Raw genomic sequence first — 21,463 nt, forward strand, 5'->3', positions numbered from 1 at the left:
AGCTTAGTTTCTCGCCTAGTAATCAGAATGTCTCCAAATAACTGACAAAGCCATTACTGGCCCAGCTCTGAACAGATGTTCGATGCGAACTTCTAAAAGTTACGAAATCCTCGCAGAGCGGAGCAGGGCAGTCGCGAGTTTAGGGGGCCGGGTCACCCCCCGCCCCACTCTCAGGACGCGCGCGCGCGCGCACGCGCTTCACTCTCGTCTACTGTACTTGTCAAAAACATTTCAAGGGGACCTGCGGGAGCGGCGATTGGCTGCGCCCCGTGTCAATCAGCGGCGTTGCCAGGCAACGGGGAAAACTGCTCTTCTCCGCGTATACAGGCAATTGGGAGCTCGCATACCTTCACTGCCGGTCAGATGTCATAAACCTTTTATTGGCCGCACCACGGCGAGCCTCGAAAACAAATCAATAAAAGCCCGCCGTCCCCCAACTTATCCACGGCCCAAGGAGGGTTTCCAAGAGGGCCGGGATGAGGGGGGTCGGGCTTCGGGGGTCTCCGGAGACGTTCGTTGCCTGTGCCAAGTCTGCACAGTTTGGGGGCGGGGGGGGAATCTTTGTTAGGAGCCTGTTTCTCATCTTGGGGTCTCCTCTTGATCGGCACCCCCTCCCCGGCCCGGAACGGCGGGGACCCCGTCCTCTGCAGACAATACCAACTCTGTTCCTTGCGGGCGTCTTTTCGGAAACCGAGGCACCGGGAAGCAGCAGGCACGTCGAGGCAGGAAACTCTTCCGACCCGGCAACTTCCCGGCTCGGGGGCTCTCGGGACCCCCACCCGGCCCTCCCCTCAGGACCTGCGGGGTCCCTCGTCTTCCAAGAGCCGCGAGGTAGTCTCCAGCACCGTTTCGGACGCGCCCTCCGCCCCGGGTCCCCCGGAGCACACGCGGGAGCCGGCGGGAGCGGGGCGCAAACTCACCTGGCCGGAGCGGGGCGCGGGGGCGCGGGGGCGCCGCTGCCCTTCAGCGGGAGCCGACAAACTTTCGCGGGCGCCCGGCGGGCATCGCTCGGTGGCCCCGCTAAGGACGCGCGGGCGCGGCGCGGCGAGCCCGGGGCGGCGGGCGGCGGGGGGCGGCCGCGGGCACGGGCGGCAGGGGTGCGGGGGTCGCGGCGCGGCATGGGACCTGCGGCGTCCGCCGGGCACGCCGCGCGTCCTCCCGCCGGCCCCGCCGCTCTCCCCGCCCCGTCCCGCCTCCCGCTCGCCTCCGCCGCGGCGCGTCGGGCCGGGGCGCGCCGAGCGGCGAGAAATTGTTTCCACTGCAAACAAAAAAAGGCGACACATGACCAGGCAGGAGGAGGGGAAGCGAGGGGAGGGAGGAGGGCGGAGGGAGGGACGGAGCGGAGGGCGGAGGGAGTCGGAGAGAGGGAAAACGTGGGCCTGGCCGCCAGCGGCCTGGGGCGCGGGGCACGGACCCGCCAGGGCGGCCCTTGCCCGCGCCCCCCGCACCCCCTGGACGCAGCCAGGACCGAGCCGCGCGGCCTCGCCTGCTGGGCCCCGCGGGGCGGGGGTGACCGGCGCGGGTCCCGCGACCCGGGACGGCCGCGACCGTGGGCGGCGGAGCAGGTGGGGCGGGCGGCGCGTGCCCTCTCCCCTCTCTGGGCTCCGGCCACACGGGCGGGCCGGCGCTGCGCTGCTGGCAACGTGTCGCTGGAACGCTCCTACCCCATCTGCATGCCTTACATGGCTCGAAAGTAAAAATAAAAAGAATTACGATGCGGGCGAGGCTTGTGGGGGTGAGAAGAGGAGATTCCACTTCTCCCCAGTGCTGCGTCCTGGTAGGACCCCCAGGGCCTTCAGAGCCCTCTCCCAGCGCCCACCTCGTGTCCTGGAGGTAGGCACCGCGGAGTCCCACCCAGGTGGCCGCGTGTCTCCCGAAGGAGGGCGGATGGCCATTACAGGGCAAGAGGCACGTCCTAAAGGCCACGCCGGTGGGGCCTCTCCAGTGGGTTGTGCGGAACGCCCCGGCCGGCCTAGAGCGAAAACAGGTCTCATTTCCATCTCATTTGAGCTCTCAGGAACCAGACTGACAATCCGCAAGCCACCCAGCGAAATGGTGCAGCCACCACTCTAAGCCTCTTGGCAGCTCCAAAGAATAGCACCCGCTGCTAAAGCCACACCAACCAGCCGCCTTGGGAGAGGATGAGAGGAGAGTGTCCAACAGGACACCCTGGTGGTGACAAAAATAAAAATGTGATTGCACATCTCTCCCAGGTAGCCAAACTGGTTGTTTCCTCTACAGAGGAAAAGCCCAGGGCGCCCTTCCTGCCACCCACTCCTGAGCCGGTGGACAGGACATTGTGAGCTACATGAAAACTGCAGAAAAACCAGCCAGTGGGCCTGGAGTGAAAGCTGTCTAGCATGCAGTACTTTTAAACCTAGCCAAAAGGAGGGGTGAAGGGAAACACCAGCTAGTCTTCTGAAAAATTTTTCTATCTCAAAAAATAAGCCCCTCCATCTAAGATTCATTCCCCCTACCAAAGGTTCAAGATGGCAGGTGGCAGGTCTTCAGCAAGGATGGGCCTTTCAGACTCACCAGAGATCTTACTACTTCCAAGTATTGTGGCATCTTTCCATCCAGAGATAGGTGGGTGGTGGAAGCCCAGGGATGGCCTGAGGTCATCCAGCCCCACCCCTTTGATTGCCGAGCACTTGATGTGACCTACCCAAAGTCACTAAGCAAAAAGGCCCTAGATGGCAGAGACAAGTCAGATAATCTCTGAAATTTCACACCAGAGATCCTCACTCAGGGTTAGAAGTGGTAACAAAGCCAGGATGAGACAATGTGTACCCTGCTCTCCTGAGGCTCTGGCTAATGCACGTCCCACCTTCCATCAGGCATCAGTTGAGGGTGCTTATTCTCCATCAGAGGAACCAAGGCAAGAAAACTTTGTCCATGCCCTTGCTGGCCTGGAGAGAATGAAATCACCCCCTTACATCTTTCCCTTCCATCCCCAGCTCCCAACACCACCCCTCCCCCCAGTCCTTTAACCAAACTCAAACAATAGCCAGAAATCGCTTTATATTAAGTAGAGGTGGCACCTTATTTTTCACCTGCCCCAGTCTCTCCTGCTTTCTCAGAGTTCAAAAAGAAGGGATGTGCACATGAAATATGTCTTTTTTTTTTTTTTAAGAGACAGGGTCTCGCTATGTTGCCCAGGCTGGAGTGCAGTGGCAATTCACAGGTGCGATCCCACTACTGATCAGCACGGGAGTTTTGACCTGCTCTGTTTCCAACCTGGGCTGGTTCACCCCTCCTTAGGCAACCTGGTGGTCCCCTGCTCCCGGGAGGGCACCATATTGATGCCGAACTTAGTGCGGACACCCAATCAACATAGCGCACTACAGCCCAGAACTCCTGAGCTCAAGCGATCCTCCAACCTCAGCCTCCCGAGTAGCTGGAACTACAGGCATGCGCCACTGAACCCGGCTTTTTTTTTTTTGAGACAGAGTTTCACTCTGTCACCCAGGATGGAGTACAGTGGAGCATTCTCAGCTCACTGCAACCTCCACATCCGAGATTGAAGCAATTCTCCTGCCTCAACCTCCCAAGTAGCTGGGATTACAGGTGTGCAACACCACACCTGGCTAATTTTTATGTTTTTAGTAGAGACGGGGTTTCACCATGTTGGCCAGGCTGGTCTCAAACTTCTGACTTCAGGTGATCTGCCCACCTCAGCTTCCCAAAGTGCTGGGATTACAGCCGTGAGCCACTGCGTCCGGCCAGAGTATGTCATTCTTAAACCTCTTTGCCTCCAGTGTCTGAACCAGTCATCTCAGGTGAACAAAAATGAAAAGACATAGGCTTGGGCCAGAAGAAGCCATAAGTAGACAGTGGAGCAGGTGAAATAGCCTACTTTAATTGTCTTGCCTCTCTTTTCGTCTGTGTGTTTTTGCTTCTTGCATTCTCAAACATTTTTCTTAATTTCTCTCTCCCATTATAGTTGCAGCAAGAGCTGTGAGAAGGTATCACCCTGAAGAGGAAGTGGTAGACCAGCCCTGCTTGATGTGGACAGCAGGGGACACATGTCTGCCTGTCTGTCTGAAATGGGGGATCCAGACCTTTACTGTAAGCCAGAGCAGGGCTTCTTGTGGCCTTTTCCACCTTCTGAATCCACAGAGCCTCAGCTATAGGGCATGTTTCCTGACCTAGGGTGCAGGGACCAAATTCACTTAGGAACAACCCTGTTCGCAATTCCCTCATGAACTTTCAGAAAGGACCTTTGTGTCTTAGATCCTGAGAAGTCACTAGTAAACAAGCGGAATGGTCTGAACCATTATCTTATCTACACTGTTTTACAAACACATTTAACAGCAGAATCCTCTATGTGCCCTAGAAATCGCTTTGAGAAACACTTATTTCCTTACTGGGGACTAATGGGACCATTCTGCAGCCCCATCTGGGCACGGGCTGGAGAGCATATAAGTATCTGCAAGCTGGAAGACCTCAATTCTAGGCTCATACCCCCATCAGCATGGGACCTCAGTTCCTCCTCCAAGGAGAATGCCCCTCCCTTGATGTTTTGTACATTCTTTTTTTTTTTTTTTTTTTGAGACGGAGTTTCGCTCTTGTTACCCAGGCTGGAGTGCAATGGCGCGATCTCGGCTCACCGCAACCTCCGCCTCCTGGGTTCAGGCAATTCTCCTGCCTCAGCCTCCTGAGTAGTTGGGATTACAGGCACGCGCCACCATGCCCAGCTAATTTTTTGTATTTTTAGTAGAGACGGGGTTTCACCTTGTTGACCAAGATGGTCTCAATCTCCTGACCTCGTGATCCACCTGCCTCGGCCTCCCAAAGTGCTGGGATTACAGGCTTGAGCCACCGCACCATGTTTCCCTGGTCAAGGAGGTTAATTCCCCAGCCAGGCGCGGTGGCTCACACCTGTAATCCCAGCACTTTGGAAGGCCAAGCCAGGTGAATCTTCTGAAGTCAGGAATTCAAGACCAGCCGACTGACATGGCGAAACCCCGTCTCTACTAAAAATACAAAAATTAGCTGGGCATGGTGGTGTACACCTGTAATCCCAGCTACTCAGGAGACTGACGCAGGAGAATCATTTGAACCTGGGAGGTGCAGGTTGCAGTGAGCCAAGATCATGCCATTGCACTCCAGCCTGAGCGACAGAGAGAAACTCCGTGTCAAAAAAAAAATTTTAAAAAAAAGAACATTAATCCCCCCTACACACACACACAGTCACTGTCACTATTGGTATTAGAGCAGCATGGCTATTTATGGAATAGTCAAGTATAAAACCCGATACACCCCATCCCCCTTGAGACAGTACAACTAAGTGAGCGGGTGCAGGAAGGAAGACCTGAGAGACTGTCCAAAATGGGAAGAGTCCCAGGCAGGCCTGGAAAGACAGTCTCCTGGGGAGGGATCCTGCAAAGAGACTCCAGTACAAAGGATACATGAGAGGAAATACTGGGAACTGGGCAGGCACACACTGCCTGGCTTCAGGGAACCCTATGACTTTCCTGCTTGCCTCTATAGCTCTGCTCCACTCCCCGCCCTGCAGGTTGGCTTCCTCTGCTCAATGATGGCCACACAGGGCTGCCAGCGCCAAGCTCTGAGGCCTTCGGACTTTTACCACCCACCACTTTCAGACTGCCTCAAATCTTCCGTGACATAGTTTAACTTCTCAGGAAAATAATGTGATTGGTCTAGACTGAGTCACATGACTCCCCTCCATGCCCCCAATACCTCTCCTCTCTGGCTAATAGCTGAGGCAAGGGACATGGTGTAACATCTGGGGAAGGGAGGGGAGATTACTTTGGAAGCAGGATATCTAATTATGGTGGGTTGGTGTTTAACCTGTGGAAATGGGGAAGGGGTGTTCTTGACCTGAGCTGCTCACCCGGGGATGCCCATCAGAACCATCCAGAAGCCACACCTAACCAACTAGAGTCTTCTAGGATGGCACCTGGGTATGTGCATTTTGAGAAAGCACAAGGGATGATTCTGCTTACAAACTGCTCTTCCAGGAGAAATCGATGGCACAGTTTTATCAAATCTGACTTGATTATATTAGAAGAGGAACTCGTTCACTGAATAAATATTTGCTGAGTGCCTACCAAGTGCATGGCATTGTGTTAGTTGCCAGAGATAGACAGTCTTTGTCCCTACAGAGCACACAGATTAGGGGCTAAGAGTGAAAGCATCATATCACCAAACTCCTTGAATACCAGGGTGAGCAGTTCATATGTGTTGAGGTCATAGAGCAAAGGTGGCTTACTGAATATTTTTGAGCTTAGAAGTTGTGCTATCAGATATGATTTGAAAAAAAAAAAAAAAGATAAATGGGTATGGTGGATCCAAGATGAATTTCGGGAGACAAAGGGAGAAACTGTTAGATCAAAGGCCCGCAGAACAATTCAGAAATCACTGCGGTAATTCATACAAAACAGAATGAAGACTAGCTTTTTTTTTTAAGATGTGTTTGTAAAAATTGGGGGAAAATGGCCGGGCGCGGTGGCTCACGCCTGTAATCCCAGCACTTTGGGAGGCCGAGGCGGGTGGATCACGAGGTCAAGGGATCGAGACCATCCTGGTCAACATGGTGAAACCCCGTCTCTACTAAAGATACAAAAAAATAGCTGGGCATGGTGGCGCATGCCTGTAATCCCAGCTACTCAGGAGGCTGAGGCAGGAGAATTGCCTGAACCCAGGAAGCAGAGATTGTGGTGAGCCAAGATCGTGCCATTGCACTCCAGCCTGGGTAACAAGAGCGAAACTCCCGTCTCAAAACAAAAAAAAAAAAAAAAAAAAATTGGGGGAAAATGCTAAAATAGCAGTTTCCTCTGAATGTTAGAGTTACAGGGTACTTTGTGTGCTTTCATAATTATATACATTTTTCAAATGAACACCCATTACATACATACATACATAAATTTATTTGACAGGGTCTGGCTGTATCATCCAGGCTGGAGTACTGTGGTGCAATCATAACTCACTGCAGCCTTGGACTCCTAGGCTCAAACAATCCTCCTTCCTCAGCCGCCAAGTAGCCCTGCCTACAGGTGCATGCCACCAGACCAGGCTAATTTTTGTGTAGAGATGGGGTCTCACTATTTTGCCCAGGCTGATCTCAAACTCCTGGCCTCAAGCAATCTTCCTGCCTCAGCCTCGAAAAGTGCTGGGATTATAGGCATGAGCCACTGCACCTGGCCCATTCCAGGTGCAGTGGTTATAATGTTATAAGGAGTTTGAGGTAGAGGGGGCAGGGTCTATTGGAGCAGTGGTTCTCAAACTTGAGTATGTATCAGAATTACCCAAAGGGGTTGTTAAAACACAAACTGCAGGCCCCACCCCGAGAGTTTCTGGTTGGGGAGGTGTGGGCTGGGCCCAGGATCTGCATCTCTCACAAGCTCCCAGCTCCTGCTGGTCTGTGGACCCACTTTGAGACCCGGTGAATCAGAAAAGAGTCAGTGAGACTGGAAAAAATGAATGTATGAGAGTCTTCAAAGGAAGAACCAAGAGGATTTGTCAAACCATTGAATATGAGAAGAGAGGGGAGATTATGGTCAAAGATAACTCCTTAATCATGGGTTGACTAAGAGTCACTTTGAGATAAGATCTGAGAATGCTGTTTGTAAGAGTTAAAAAAAAAAAAAACTCCTCACTTTCCCTCTGTGGAGAAGAGAGAGAGCCCCTCGGCTGGCAGACTCCTAACATCTTGGTGAGTATAAAGTCTTGGTCAAGCATCATTTGAACTTTCTGGTCAACATCTCTTGGGATTTTCCTTTTGTGCTTTCTTGCTGTTTACTTGACAGATTCTGAAGGATGGAGCCTGGGAAAGGGCTTATTAGAATTTCTCCAGCAGGGAATGGAGCCAGGAGGCTTACATGAAGAGAGAAGGGGGGTGTGTGGTGAGGGAAAGTGCAGCTGAACTGGTAGGGTGAAGTTCATCAGCTCAGGTGCCGTCACCAAACCTGAGCTTATCAAGCCGTCTTTTGCTGAAGGCAAAATGGAAATATAGAAACTGTCAACTCCTCTTTGAGCATAAACACAAATAAATGTAAGCCTATGATCTAGAATCCAGATTTACTCAACTCATTCTGTCAACAAATATTTATTAAGGATGTAGCTCCTCAATGTCCAGTACAGAGTAGAGGGGACTGGGAAGAAGGGAAGAAGTCAGGAGAAACTGAAGACATGGCACCTGCCCTCAAGGTTGGGAGTAGGTCTATGAGCATTTATAAAGCAATGAGAAGCAAGCAAACTCACACACACACAGAGTCTAACGCCAAGACAAGCGGTGGCGAGGCGCAGTGGTTAGACACCGACCAGGTTCATGCTCTGACCTTACCACTTACTAGCAGGTTAATGTTAGTCATGGTTCTTAACTTCTTTCTCTCTACCAAGTATTCACTACGTAGGGCTGTTGTGAAGATCAAGTAAATTACTCTTTGTAAGGAACATAAAACAAAGGCTCTGGCCCTTAGCAAACACTATTTTTGTTAAGCAAACAAATCAAAAGAAAAATCTTGACATACTAGACTGCGTACCAATTTAGAATTTAGAATTGAATGCAAAATCAGGAGCCATAAATAAAATTTAAAAACAAATGAGGAAATATTGGCCATGCAGATGAAACAGGGTTAACATTTTTAATTTATAAATCTTACAACTCAATGAGAAAAAAAAAATCACTCTAATTAGAAAAAGAGCAAATTCCTGTAATCCCAGCTACTTGGGAGGCTGAGGCAGGAGAATCGCTTGAACGTGGAAGACGGAGGTTGCAGTGAGCGGAGATCATGCCACGGCATTCCAGCCTGGGCAACAGAGCAAGACTCTATCTCCAAAAAAAAAAAAAAAAGAAAAGAAAAAGGGCAAATTCACTAAAACAGAAACAAAAATGAGATTCTCCCCGTGAAAAGATGCTCAAACTCAGTAAAAATCAAAGAAGTGTGAATTAAAGCAATTGTGATGTCTCGTTTCATCTATCAGAATGGCAGACTTGAAAGAACTAAACATCCAGGTGGTGGCTCATGCCTGTAATCCCAGCAATTTGGGAGGCCGAGGCAGGCGGATCATGAGGTCCTGCCTAACACGGCAAAACCCTATCCCTACTAAAAATACAAAAAAATTAGCCGGGCCTGGTGGCGTGCTCCTGTAGTCCCAGCTACTTGGGAGGCTGAGGCAAGAAAATCACTTGAATCCAGGAGGCGGAGGTTGCAGTGAGCTGAGATGGTGCCACTGCACTCCAGCCTAGGCAACAGAGCAAGACTCCATCTCAAAAAAAAAAAGAACTAACCATGCCAATGTTGGTGAAGGCACTGATGGGAAGTGGTGTAACTTTTCAAGAGTACAGTTGTAAAACGAATTAAAATTTAAATGAACATAGACAGCCACTGATCCTAATTTCCACCTTGTGGGAATTTATCCTAGGGAGATCCTAGAATAAGAGAGTTAACTTCCCCACCAGACTGCCTACTGGGAAGAGGCAGTAAACCCCAGGAAAGCAGGACTCCAGCCTATTAGATTCAGCAGTGCACACCTGGCATTTATGCCTAGTAGAAGACACTCAATAAATAGGAATAAATTAACTGAAGAATGCAACAATGTATTTAGGAGGATTTTGCTAGGACTTTGTTTAAGGATCCCAAAAACTTGGAAATTGCCAAAATAAGGGGCGAGAGGCATATTATTATATTCTATGGGCCACAGTGGGGCCGTGTTCCCTTTCATTTGCATTTTCCAGTAGTTTTAAGTGAGGCTTTCCCATTTCTGAACCGTTTTCACATTCTCAGAGACTGTACATGTGAAACAATTTGCAAACATTTCATAAAGTAAGAGTTTAGGGGAAAATGAATATGTTGGCAAAGTGTTTCACAAAATTAAAGCATTTCATGATCTTTTCAATCAGGAGGGACAAAACGATCCCCTTCTGAAAAGCCTGGAGCTCTGAGCAAACAGGAGAATTGCTAAGTACAATAAACATCATATCCTGTGTTATGAGGTCTATTGTCTGGCCGTGGGAAGTCTTTTGGTTTACAGGATTTGAATATCAAACTTTCTCTACCAACTCTTATGTAGGCTCCAAGATTCAAGAGTTCAAAACACTCCTGAATTAAGAATTTATAGGGGGGAGGCAGGTGTGGTGGCTCACACCTATAATCATAACACTTTGGGAGGTCGAGGCAGGAGATTGCTTGAGCCCAGAAGTTCAAGACCAGCCTGGACAACATAAGGAGACCTGTGACTCTACAAAAAAACAAAAACAAAAACAAAACAGAAAAATTAGCCAGTCCTGGTGGCATGCGCCTGTAGTCCCAGCTACTCAGGAGGCTGAGGTAGGAGGTTCACTCAAGCCCTGGAGGTTGAGGCTGCAGTGAGCCATAATGATGCCACTAAATGTGATTACAAGTTATTTTTATTTTTCAGATCTGATAGAAAATCTGTGCCTAGCTGAGTTATTCCACATGACCAGAGCTGTTAATGCTTCTCCTGCACCAGGGATATTCGTGACGCTTATCTAATACAAGAGGAAACCACTTCTCTGAATTCTTGAACTTATTTTATCTACAGCTGATTGTTGTTGTTATCTGTTTTGCTACATTTTGTTTCGTTTTGTTTTTGAGACAGAGTCCGGCTCTGTTGCCCAGACGGGGGTGCAGTGGCTTGATCTCGGCTCACTGCAATCTCTGCCTCACCAGTTCAAGTGATTCTCCTGCTTCAGCCACATAAGTAGCTGGGATTATAGGCTTGTGCCACCATGCCTGGCTAATTTTTATTTTATTTTATTTTTTTTAATAGAGATAGGGTTCACCATGTTGGCCAGGCTGGTCTCGAACTCCTGACCTCAGGTGATCCACCTATCTTGGCCTCCCAAAGTGCTGGGATTATAGGTTTGAGCCCAGCCTACAGCTGATTATTTTTATTCATGGTAGTCACATTGTATAAAGTGCCACAAACACTGAATTAACAAATCCTGAATCATTGCTCCTAGGGGAAATATGGGATTAGGTTCCTGTGAGCCTCCACTCACAACACTTTCATCAACCAATCAAAACACCATTTTATTGATATATTATCACATCATAATTTTATTGATATTTATTTTATGTGTTTCCATTTAAGAAGCTTTTTGAATATATATGCTGCTTCATTCACAATGAACTATGCCTGAATGATGCTTATCTAATACACATTTTATCCATAAGGTACCTCATAGCCTTCCTGCACTTAGAAACACTAGATAGCACTTCAGCAGTGCTTGGGCTCCGCTTTAAACACAAAATCAACAAAAATGCAAAAAATGTGGTACTAAACAGACCACAAAAAGGACACTTGGAAAGCCAGAACAAGAGGGGAGAATATCGCCTTGTTCAACCTCAGCTGGGAACGAACGCATTGAATGACTCATTTGTACATGTCCATGAGTGACCACAAAAGCACCAGGGGTCCTGTTTTTGTTTTTGTTTTTTTTTAATGAAGACATCTGTGGCCCAGGCTAGAGTGCAGTGGCGCGATCTCAGCTCACTGCAACCTCCACCTCCTGGGTTCAAGCGATTCTCCTACCTCAGCCTCCTGATTAGGTGGGACTACAGGCCTGTGCCACCATGCCCAGCTAATTTTTGAATTTTTAGTAGAGACAAAGTTTCACCACATTGGTAAGGCTGGTCTCAAACTCCTAACCTCATGATCCGCCTGCCCCGGCCTCCCAAAGTGCTGGGATTACATGCATGAGACACCGTGCCTGACTAGGAGTACTGATTGTGAGATTACAGGTGAATTTTACCAAGAGGGTGAATTCACAAATACAAAATCTACCAATGATGAGGACTGACTGCATTTAACAAACTTAACACTTAACGGGGTACCAGACAGTGTTCTAAAGCTCTGAAAATATTTACTCATTTCAGCCTCACATTAATTGTGTGAAGTAGGTACTATTATTATCCCCATTTCATCAATGGGGAATCTGAGGCACAGAGAGGTTTGGCCACTTGCTCATAATCACACAGCTCATAAATGATGGGGCTGGGATTTGAACTCACACAGTGAATTTGGGAAAACTTCAGATCAATCCAAACACTTGACTTCTTAGAGAACCTTTCAGGAGTTCAGAACATGAAGGATAACACCAGTGGGGCTCAAGGAAGAAAAAACTGTGACCAAGAAATAGAAGAGGAGGGCCAGGTACAGTGACTCTCGCCTGTAATCCCAACACTTTGGGAAGCCGAGGTGGGTGGATCACTTGAGGTCAGGAGTTCAACACCAGCCTGGCCAACACGGTGAAACCCTGTCTCCACTAAAAGTGCAAAAAAAAATAAAATAAAATTAGCCAGGCATGGTGGGGGGTGCCTATACTCCCAGCTACTCGGGAGGCTGAGGCAGAAGAATCTCTTGAACCTGGGGAGCGGAGGTTGCAGTGAGCCAAAATCATGCCACTCCACTCCAGGCTGGTCAACAGAGTGAGACTCCACCTTGGGGGCAGGGTGGGGGACGGTGAAGAAATATAAGAGGAGGAAGGAAAAGGGGATTTTTTTCAATTCTCCTGCCTCAGCCTCCCAAGTAGCTGGGATTTACAGGTGCCCCCACACCACGACCAGCTAATTTCTGTGTGTGTGTGTGTGTGTGTGTGTGTGTGTGTGTGTGTGTAGTAGAGACAGGATTTTACCATCTTGGCCAGGGTCGTCTTGAACTCCTGACCTTGTGATTCACCCACCTCGCAAGTACTGGGATTACAGGCATGAACCGCTGCACCCGGCCAGGGCTTTTTAATGGAATGAAAAGGCTCTACTTGCAAAATCTCAGAGTTCAGCTTCTATGTCATAATCAACAGAGCACGGAGTATCTTTGTATAAAATAAATCAGCCGGGCGCGGTGGTTCATGCCTGTAATCCTAGCACTTTGGGACGCTGAGGTGGGCTGATCACCTGAGGTCAGGAGTTCAAGACCAGCCTAACCAACATGGTGAAACCCTGTCTTTGAAATAAATAAATCAACTAGATACTGAACATCACCAACAGACTGTAAGTGCCTTGAGGGGCAAGAAACTCTGTATTTTCTTCTGCTCATGGCACGTGCCACAGTGGTAATAAAAAACATCGATCACAGGAGGCCGGAACAGGCAGAGGCCGAGGCGGGCAGAGCACGAGGTCAGGAGATCGAGAACATCCTGGCTAACATGGTGAAACTCTGTCTCTACTAAAACACAAAAACTTAGCCAGGCATGGTGGCACACACCTGTAATCTCAGCTACTCAGGAGGCTGAGACACAAGAATCACCTGAACCCGAGAGGTGGAGGTTGCACTGAGCAGAGATCATACCACTGCACTCTAGCCTGGGCAACAGAGCAAGACTCCATCTCAAAAAAATAAATAAATAAATAAATAAAACATTGATCACTTCACAGGGAAAAAAAAAAAAAAGTCTCCTTTTTATCCCTCTCTCACTGGCATCTCTCTTTTTTTTTTTTTTTTTTTTTTGAGATGGAGTTTCGCTGTTGTTACCCAGGCTGGAGTGCAATGGAGCAATCTCTGCTCACCACAACCTCCGCCTCCTGGGTTCAAGCAATTCTCCTGCCTCAGCCTCCTGAGTAGCTGGAACTACAGGCACGCCCCACCACGCCCAGCTAATTTTTGTATTTTTAGTAGAGACAGGGTTTCACCTTATTGACCAGGATGGTCTCGATCTCTTGACCTCGTGATCCACCCGCCTCGGCCTCCCAAAGTACTGGGATTATAGGCATGAGCCACCGCGCCCAGCCTGGCATCTCTTAACTCTACAGATCAGTCAAAGAAAAGTAGCTTCATCAACATTTTCGTCCTCCAAAGTTTTTAAGAGATTTTATTGTTTTCCTCTCTTTAGTGAGTACACCAAGTACCACAGTCTCATGGGTTTTGGTGGCTAAGTCTGCCAAAGTCTTAGCCATGCCAAGAAATAACTTCTCTCATTTCACTTTTTCAGAGAGTTGTGAAAGAAAACAATTGATTCTTCTCTCTATGACAGTCTTTTGAAAACAAAGTAAGAGCTCCAAATTTGAGGAACTCTCCGAGAAACGGAATATAGATTAAATTATTACTAACATATTTCCTTGCTGCACAAAGTTCTTTTTTGGAGATTAGCAATTTATTCCACTTATTACAACAGCCAAACCCGAAGTCTCTTTTCATTGGCTAGTGAAGTTCACCAACGCTTTCTGTTTTGAAATCCCCACTCTCTCCCAAAATAGTGTATCTTGTACCTTTAATATTGAGATCGAGGTGCAGAACAGTGTCCAGAAATTGTGAGATGTGACTGCAGTACTTGGTCTTCATGGTTTTTTGTTTTGTTCTGCTTTGTTTTTTGAGACGGAGTTTCGCTCTTGTTACCCAGGCTGCAGTGCAATAGCGTGATCTCGGCTCACCGCAACCTCTGCCTCCTGGGTTCAGGCAATTCTCCTGCCTCAGCCTCCTGAGTAGCTGGGACTATAGGCACGCACCACCATGCCCAGCTAATTTTTTGTATTTTTAATAGAGACGGGGTTTCACCATTTTGACCAGGATGGTCTCGATCTCTTGACCTCGTGATCCACCCGCCTCGACCTCCCAAAGTGCTGAGATTACAGGCGTGAGCCACCGCGCCCGGCCTTGGTCTTCATGTTTTTTTGTTTTTGTTTTTTGAGATGAAGTCTCACTCTGTCACCCAGGCTGGAGCACAGTGGTATGATCTTGGCTCACTGCAACCTCCACCTCCTGGGTTCAAGCGATTCTCCTGCCTCAGCCTCCCAAGTAGCTGGGACTACAGGCACCTGCCACCACACCCAGATAATTTTTGTATTTTTACTAAAGATGGGTTTTGACTATGTTGGCCAGGCTGGTCTCGAACTGTTGACCTTGGGATCTACACACCTCAGTCTCCCAAAGTGCTAGGATTACAGGTGTGGGCCACGGCGCCAGGCTCTAGTACTCAGTCTTAAAAGGGTCGGGTCTGGAAAGGAAGCAGGCAGGTGAATTGCTAGCTCTCTCTGTGGGTATATTCAACAGCACCTCACTTCTCTGCGCTCAAAGACATGTGATACCAACTGGTTTCAAAGATTTGGCCCCCAAACAACCAGGCGTCCTTTTGAAGTTGGCATTTCTTCCAGAGAGGAATCCTGAACATGTTTCCTCTATGCCTCACACAGCGCCAGGCCAGCTGTCTAACAATATGCGTCTCAGAAGGGGGTGCTGCCCACATTGGTGACGGCAGCCATGAGTGCCTGTTGCTCACAGCAGACGGGAGAGACCTCTGTGCCGGGTGGGTGGGGGAGGTCCAAGCACCTGGCCAAGGCATCCTGCTCAGGCCTCCATGCCCCACGAGTGCCTGCAGAGGCTAGCTGAGGACCAAGGCGGGCATGCTATAGTGTCCTGGACTTCCGGATGGAGTCCAGTCCCAGGGAGTGAACGTCATAGCTCTCCAGAGGCTGCCCAGGCCAGGTTCAATGGGAGGTATGAACTTCATGACATCCGTTCCAAAGAAATCCCACCTGCTACTGGCATGCCTAGGCTTGTCTTCCCCACATACCGGCCTCCCAGGCACGTCTCCAAGGGCTCAGTGAGGAGGCAGCTGCAACAGTTCACTTTCTCTTAATGATTTGGAGAGGGGAGGCACAGAGACAGGGAAGAAGTAATGACCATTCCCAGTGATCCTGGACCTCTGTGTTGGCTGGGATGGTGAAAGTCATCTGGTCGACCCCTTTGTAGAAAAAACGCGAGTTTCTCTGTCCCTGGAAATCTGGCCTCAAAGATTTATTTGCCGTAGCAAGTTTCTTTCTTTCTTTCTTTCTTTTTTCAGATGGAGTTTCGCTCTTGTTGCCTAGGCTGGAATGCAATGGCACAATCTTGGCTCACCGCAACCTCTGTCTCTGTGGGTTCAAGTGACTCTCCTGCCTCAGCCTCCCGAGTAGCTGGGATTCAGGCATGTGCCACCACATCCGGCTAATTTTGTATTTTTAGTAGAGGCAGGGTTTCTCCATGTTGGTCAGGCTGGTCTTGAACTTCCGACCTCAGGTGATCTGCCCGCCTCAGCCTCCCAAAGTGCTGGTGAGTCCCCACGCCCGGCCTGTAGCAAGTTTCTTTACCCTCATCACCCTGATGTTCAGAACTGAAACAATTCAAACCTACCCTGAAACATCCTTTTCCCTCCAAATCCCGGGGACAGCCTCGGCCTAAAACCCCTGGCACTCTGTGGGAGCCTGGCTCCGCTGCTTCACAATCCCAGCCTGCTTTTTGCTTGTGAGTAGCTTGAATATCAAACCAAGCACAAAGGGAATCATAACCAGGAGTTGCTGGAAAAAGCTCATTTCAATAAAAAATAATAAATAAATAAATAAAATTTTTTTTAAAAAAAAAGAAGAAAGAAAAAGAAAGCTCATTTCATCCACCTCATTCCCTTATGCTCTCTGGCAGACACAACTGATTATTTTTTTTTTAAGCCTGAAAAACTTCTCATTGAAACTTGGGGTGCAAAAGGCATGTGAAGTGGGAGAGCTCCTGCCTGGACCAGCGCAGGGTTAGCCAGAGAAGGATTCGATGAAATACAAAAGCCAACGCAGACCTGAAGGGGAACAGGCGGTCTCAGCAACCACTGCCAAACTGTCATTTTGCTCAGCGGCTGAAGGCTCGAGTAATGACAACCACAAAACTCATTTGAAGTCTGAAAAGGTGACTAATGAACTCATTCATGCTGGCTCTAAATTATTCACTACAACACTGATCCCACTGAAGACAAACAGGAAAGTAAACGTTAAGCACAGGCATCGCTGGCCTTCCAAAGTGGAACCAGTTATGTCCGTAAAAGTTTTCCCAGTGAGAGAGATACTTGTCTCTCCCTTGTCAATTGTCATATCCGTCCTTCTGTTTACTTTTTTTTTAACTGCCTTTAATCAAGTTTAAGCAGACACAGCTGTTACGCATTTATTTCTCTGTCGAGTTTTTCCCATTAGTTATTACAAGCAATCATGATGCTCTAAAAATAGCAGCGAATTATATTCTCTAGAAATTGAAGGCTGACCTTAAAATGAAGCCCAGGTCTTCAGGAAGAATATTCATATGCACATGTTGGATAAATGACAGCGACGCGCAAAGGCAAAATGAAAGTACAAAGCGTTTTCCACTCTTTGAGAGGTTTTCGATTTGCTTCCAAATTTCCTTTGGTTCTGGTGGAAACAGGTTGCTTCAAAACCTTACCATACAGAACCTGCTTCCAGTGATCATGAATCCAAAATCCTTCAAACTTACCATCTTAAGTTAATCAAAAAAGAAATGTTTGATTTAGGCTTTTTCAGCAGCGATCAACACAGCAGCAGGTTACTGAAAACCCAACACATTGCTGCAGCCTACTTCCAGTTTCCTGTTTAATATTAAATCAAGAATTTTAGCTTTTCTGTTTCTATAAACTGTGCTATTTGCTACTACTGTCGCTACTAAAAGCATTATGTCTGGGTGGGTAAGTAGTCCCATGATTTTAAAACCTTTTCTTTAATCTCAGTATCTATTTTGAAGACATCATTAACAGTTAAGAGTTTCAAATCTGTTTAATTGATTTTTTATTTTTAAAAGGCCCCAAATAAGTACTTAACATTAGCTCTTAGATCGCTGAACATTATGTATTTTTTTTTTTTTGAGACGGAGTTTCGCTCTTGTTACCCAGGCTGCAGTGCAATGGCGCGATCTCGGCTCACCGCAGCCTCCGCCTCCTGGGTTCAGGCAATTCTCCTGCCTCAGCCTCCTGAGTAGCTGGGATTACAGGCATGCGCCACCATGCCCAGCTAATTTTTTATATTTTTAGTAGAGACGGGGTTTCACCATGTTGACCAGGATGGTCTCGATCTCTTGACCTCGTGATTCGCCCGCCTCAGCCTCCCAAAGTGCTGGGATTACAGGCTTCTTGAGCCACCGCGCCCGGCCTTGAATATTATGTATTTTTAAACCGCTTTGAATACTCTGAAAAGGGCCACAGAAAACACTCATATTCAAATACTACCAGATGGAGGTTCTGCCTAACCAAAAGTAAAAGAAAAGTTTAAAGCTGAATTGTGCCCTGCGCACACCTTGAGACTGTGGGGGTGAAATGAACGGTCTTGGCCCGGGGATCTTGCTAAAGGCATGGTAAATCATGCATGGCAGGCAAATTAGGACCAGGCTCTAACTTGAACCTGAGACTGGGCCAAACTCCATCTCCATTTAAGGAAAATCTTTCACATGGTTTTCACAGTTTCTTGCACATGAGCTAAAGGCCTGACCAGCCATTTCTGTTGTCTGAAATGCAAAGCAATTTTTTTGTTAAGTAGAGAAAGAGGAGTCCCGAAACATTTATAGGAAAGTGCTTTGCCACCTACCGACAGCCATGTGGTTGGTCTCCACGTGTTTAGCACGTTTTTCTGTTTCTTGGAGACAAACTCTCGCTCTGTCTCCCAGGCTGGAGTGCAGTGGCATGATCTTGGCTCACTGCAACCTCTGTCCCCCAGGTTCAAGTGATTCTCCTGCCTCAGCCTCCTGAGCAGTTGAGATGACAGGCACCCACCACCACACCTGACTAATTTTTGTATTTTTGGTAGAGGCAGGGTTTCACCATCTTGGCCAGACTGGCCCACCTGGGCCTTCCAAAGTGCTGGGATTACAGGCATGGGTCACAGCGTCTGGCTAACACTTTTTAAATCCATGCTTCTGTAGCTAGTCAAAAGCCAATCTTTTGGTCCTTTGTGCAAGATAGTTTTTGTTTTTATTGTGTTTTGTTTTGATAGGTTTTACTTTTTTAGAGCAGTTTAAGGATCACAGCAAACTTGAGTGGGAGGCACAGAGATTTCTCATTACCCCCTGCCCCAGCACAAGCACAGTGTTGTTTGAGATGGAATTTCGCTCTTGTTGCCCAGGCTAGAGTGCAATGGCATGATCTCAGCTCACTGCAACCTCTACCTCCCGGATTCAAGCGATTCTCTTGCCTCAGCCTCCCAAGTAGCTGAAATTACAGGCACCTGCCACCATGCCCAGCTAATTTTTGTATTTTTAGTAGAAATGAAGTTTCACCATGTTGGTCAGGCCGGTCTCAAACTCCTGACCTCAGGTGATCCACCAACCTCAGCCTCCCAAAATGCTGGGATTACAGGCTTCAGCCACTGCGCCTGGCCATGGTGGTGTTTTTTATGATCAAACAATATGTGATGTAAAAACCCAATTCCAACCAAAGAAGCAGGAAAGTCATAAAGAGCATCACACTGCAATCTCCTCTACAACTCACCACTAACTGGATCCCTGTCACCTCTCTGTGGAAGGGTTTAAAGAAAATCTTGGTTTGAAACTGGGCCATCTTTTCCTAGCAATTTGTCTGACAGGCAGAGTCCACCTATCCATTTATGGGTGGGAAACCTGGAGTGTCCAGAGACTGCCCTAAAACCACCCTGCTCCAAATTTTCCTAAGATGGACCAAAGGTGATGTCAATATTGCCTTGAGGACATTCAAGGCTCTTGAATAACAAGAGTCAAAACAATGAGCACCAAGTACCCAATAGCTGAGATCCAAAGGATTATAAAACATGCATAACAGCAAAAGCTTCCTGCAGGCCAGGCACCGAGCCAAGAGCTCTACCTGCATTATTTATTCCATCCTTCACTACCCTAACAGGACAGGTGCTGTCATCCTCATTTACAGATGAGGACACCGGGGCTTAAAGAAGCTAAAGCACTTGCCAGAAGTGAGAGGCCAAGTGAAGACCCCATGTCTCTCTGGCCTGCACAGCCCACCCACTTGACCACTACTCACCTATCTAGTCTATTCTCCAAAATCAAATTTCCAAGATCACAGAATGTAACTTGCCACTGTCATCTACTTCTTAGCCTCCTTTTTTGCAGTTTTGGGTTTTTGGGAGTTTGTGTTTTGTTTTGTTTCTTTGCATTTGTTTGGTTTGAGTTTTGCATGGCATTTTTCATTTTCTTTGTCTTTATTTAGCGATAGGGCAGAGGGGTCTCACTACATTGCCCAGGCCGAACTCAAGCGATCCTCCCGCCTCGACCTCCCAAAGTCCTGGGATTACAGGCGTGAGCCACCGAGGACCTGGCCTGCATAGCATTTTTCAAGGGCTACTAATCATAGTCACCCTTTCTACCCTCACCATTACCTTCAAATGCTCACATAGAAACAGGCACATTTGGCTGGGCACAGTGGCTCATGCCTGTTATCCTAGCACTTTGGGAGGCCAAGGAGGGTGGATCACTTGAGGTCAAGAGTTCATGACCAGCCTGGCCAACGTGTCGAAACCCTGTCTCTACTGAAAATACAGAAATTAGGCCAGGCACTGTGGCTCACACCTGTAATCCCAGAGTTTTGGGAGGCCAAGGCGAGTGGATCATGAGGTCAGGAGTTTGAGACCAGCCTGGCCAACATGGTGAAATCCCATTTCTACTAAAAATATGAAAAAATTAGCCAGGCATGGTGGCAGGTGCCTGCAATCTCAGCTATTTGGGAGGCTGAGGCAGGAGCATTGCTTCAACCCAGGAGGTGGAGGTTGCAGTGAGCCAAGACCACGCCACTACACTCCAGCCTGGGCAACAAAGCAAAACTCCATCTCAAACAAAAAATAGTTGGGCACAGTGGCAGGCACCTATAATTCCAGCGACTTGGGAGGCTGAGGCAGGAGAATCACTCAAACCCGGGGGGCGGGGCAGAGGTTGTAGTATACTGAGATCACATCACTTCACTCCAGCCTGGGTGAAAGAACAAAACTCTGTCTTAAAAAAAAAAAAAAAAAAGAGCCGGGCGCCGTGGCTCAAGCCTGTAATCCCAGCACTTTGGGAGGCCGAGGCAGGTGGATCACCAGGTCAAGAGATCGAGACCATCCTGGTCAACATGGTGAAATCCCATCTCTACTAAAAATACAAAAAATTATCTGAGCATGGTGGCGCGTCCCTGTAATCCCAGCTACTCAGAAGGCTGAGGCAGGAGAATTGCCTGAATCTGGGAGGCAGAGGTTGCGGTGAGCCGAGATCGTGCCATTGCACTCCAGCCCGGGTAACAGGAGCAAAACTCCGTCTCAAAAAAAAAAAAAAAAGAAAGAAAGAAACAGACATTTTCATTAAATGGACAAACACATCTGCCAAATAATGAACTATGCAGGGCAGTGGTCGCACATGAGTACTGTGTGTGCTTTTGTCAGAATCTTAAAACACAAAGGTTTTTTAAGAAGCTCATGATCACTCTGGAGCACAGGCCTGAAACTCCAAGTCCATCTCCATCTCCCATCTGAAACCTTGCGGGGAACAAGCAGCTGCAGGGGTGCTCGTTTGGCAACTCAGAATAATTGTGTCTTTCTCCAATCTTCACCCTATTGCCTGCCCCAAACCCACCAAACAAACCTCCTGTGAATGTCCTACTACCACAAGGACAAAAATCTGATGGATTCACTTGAAGGTAATGCTTCCAAAGCACAGACATTTGACAAGAAACCAATTTTGAAACTATTTATCTTGTTCATTGCACTCCAGTAGTTATTGTTGG

The 21,463-nt window shown here is 48.1% G+C and overlaps 1 protein-coding gene across 3 annotated transcripts in view; it reads right to left on the reverse strand.

The window, feature by feature from the left end:
* Positions 1–1,257, reverse strand: part of FOXN3 (forkhead box N3) — a 269,460-nt gene extending 268,203 nt beyond the window's left edge. For all 3 annotated transcript variants that reach the window (XM_002754187.6, XM_078335590.1, XM_009006431.5), the window contains exon 1: positions 921–1,257. The gene's annotated coding sequence lies outside the window, so the exon portion shown is untranslated. The remainder of the gene's footprint in view (positions 1–920) is intronic.
* Positions 1,258–21,463: the final 20,206 nt, after the last annotated feature.

Source organism: Callithrix jacchus, chromosome 8 (genome assembly GCF_049354715.1).
Source record: "Callithrix jacchus isolate 240 chromosome 8, calJac240_pri, whole genome shotgun sequence".
NCBI classification, from domain to species: Eukaryota; Metazoa; Chordata; class Mammalia; order Primates; family Cebidae; genus Callithrix; species Callithrix jacchus.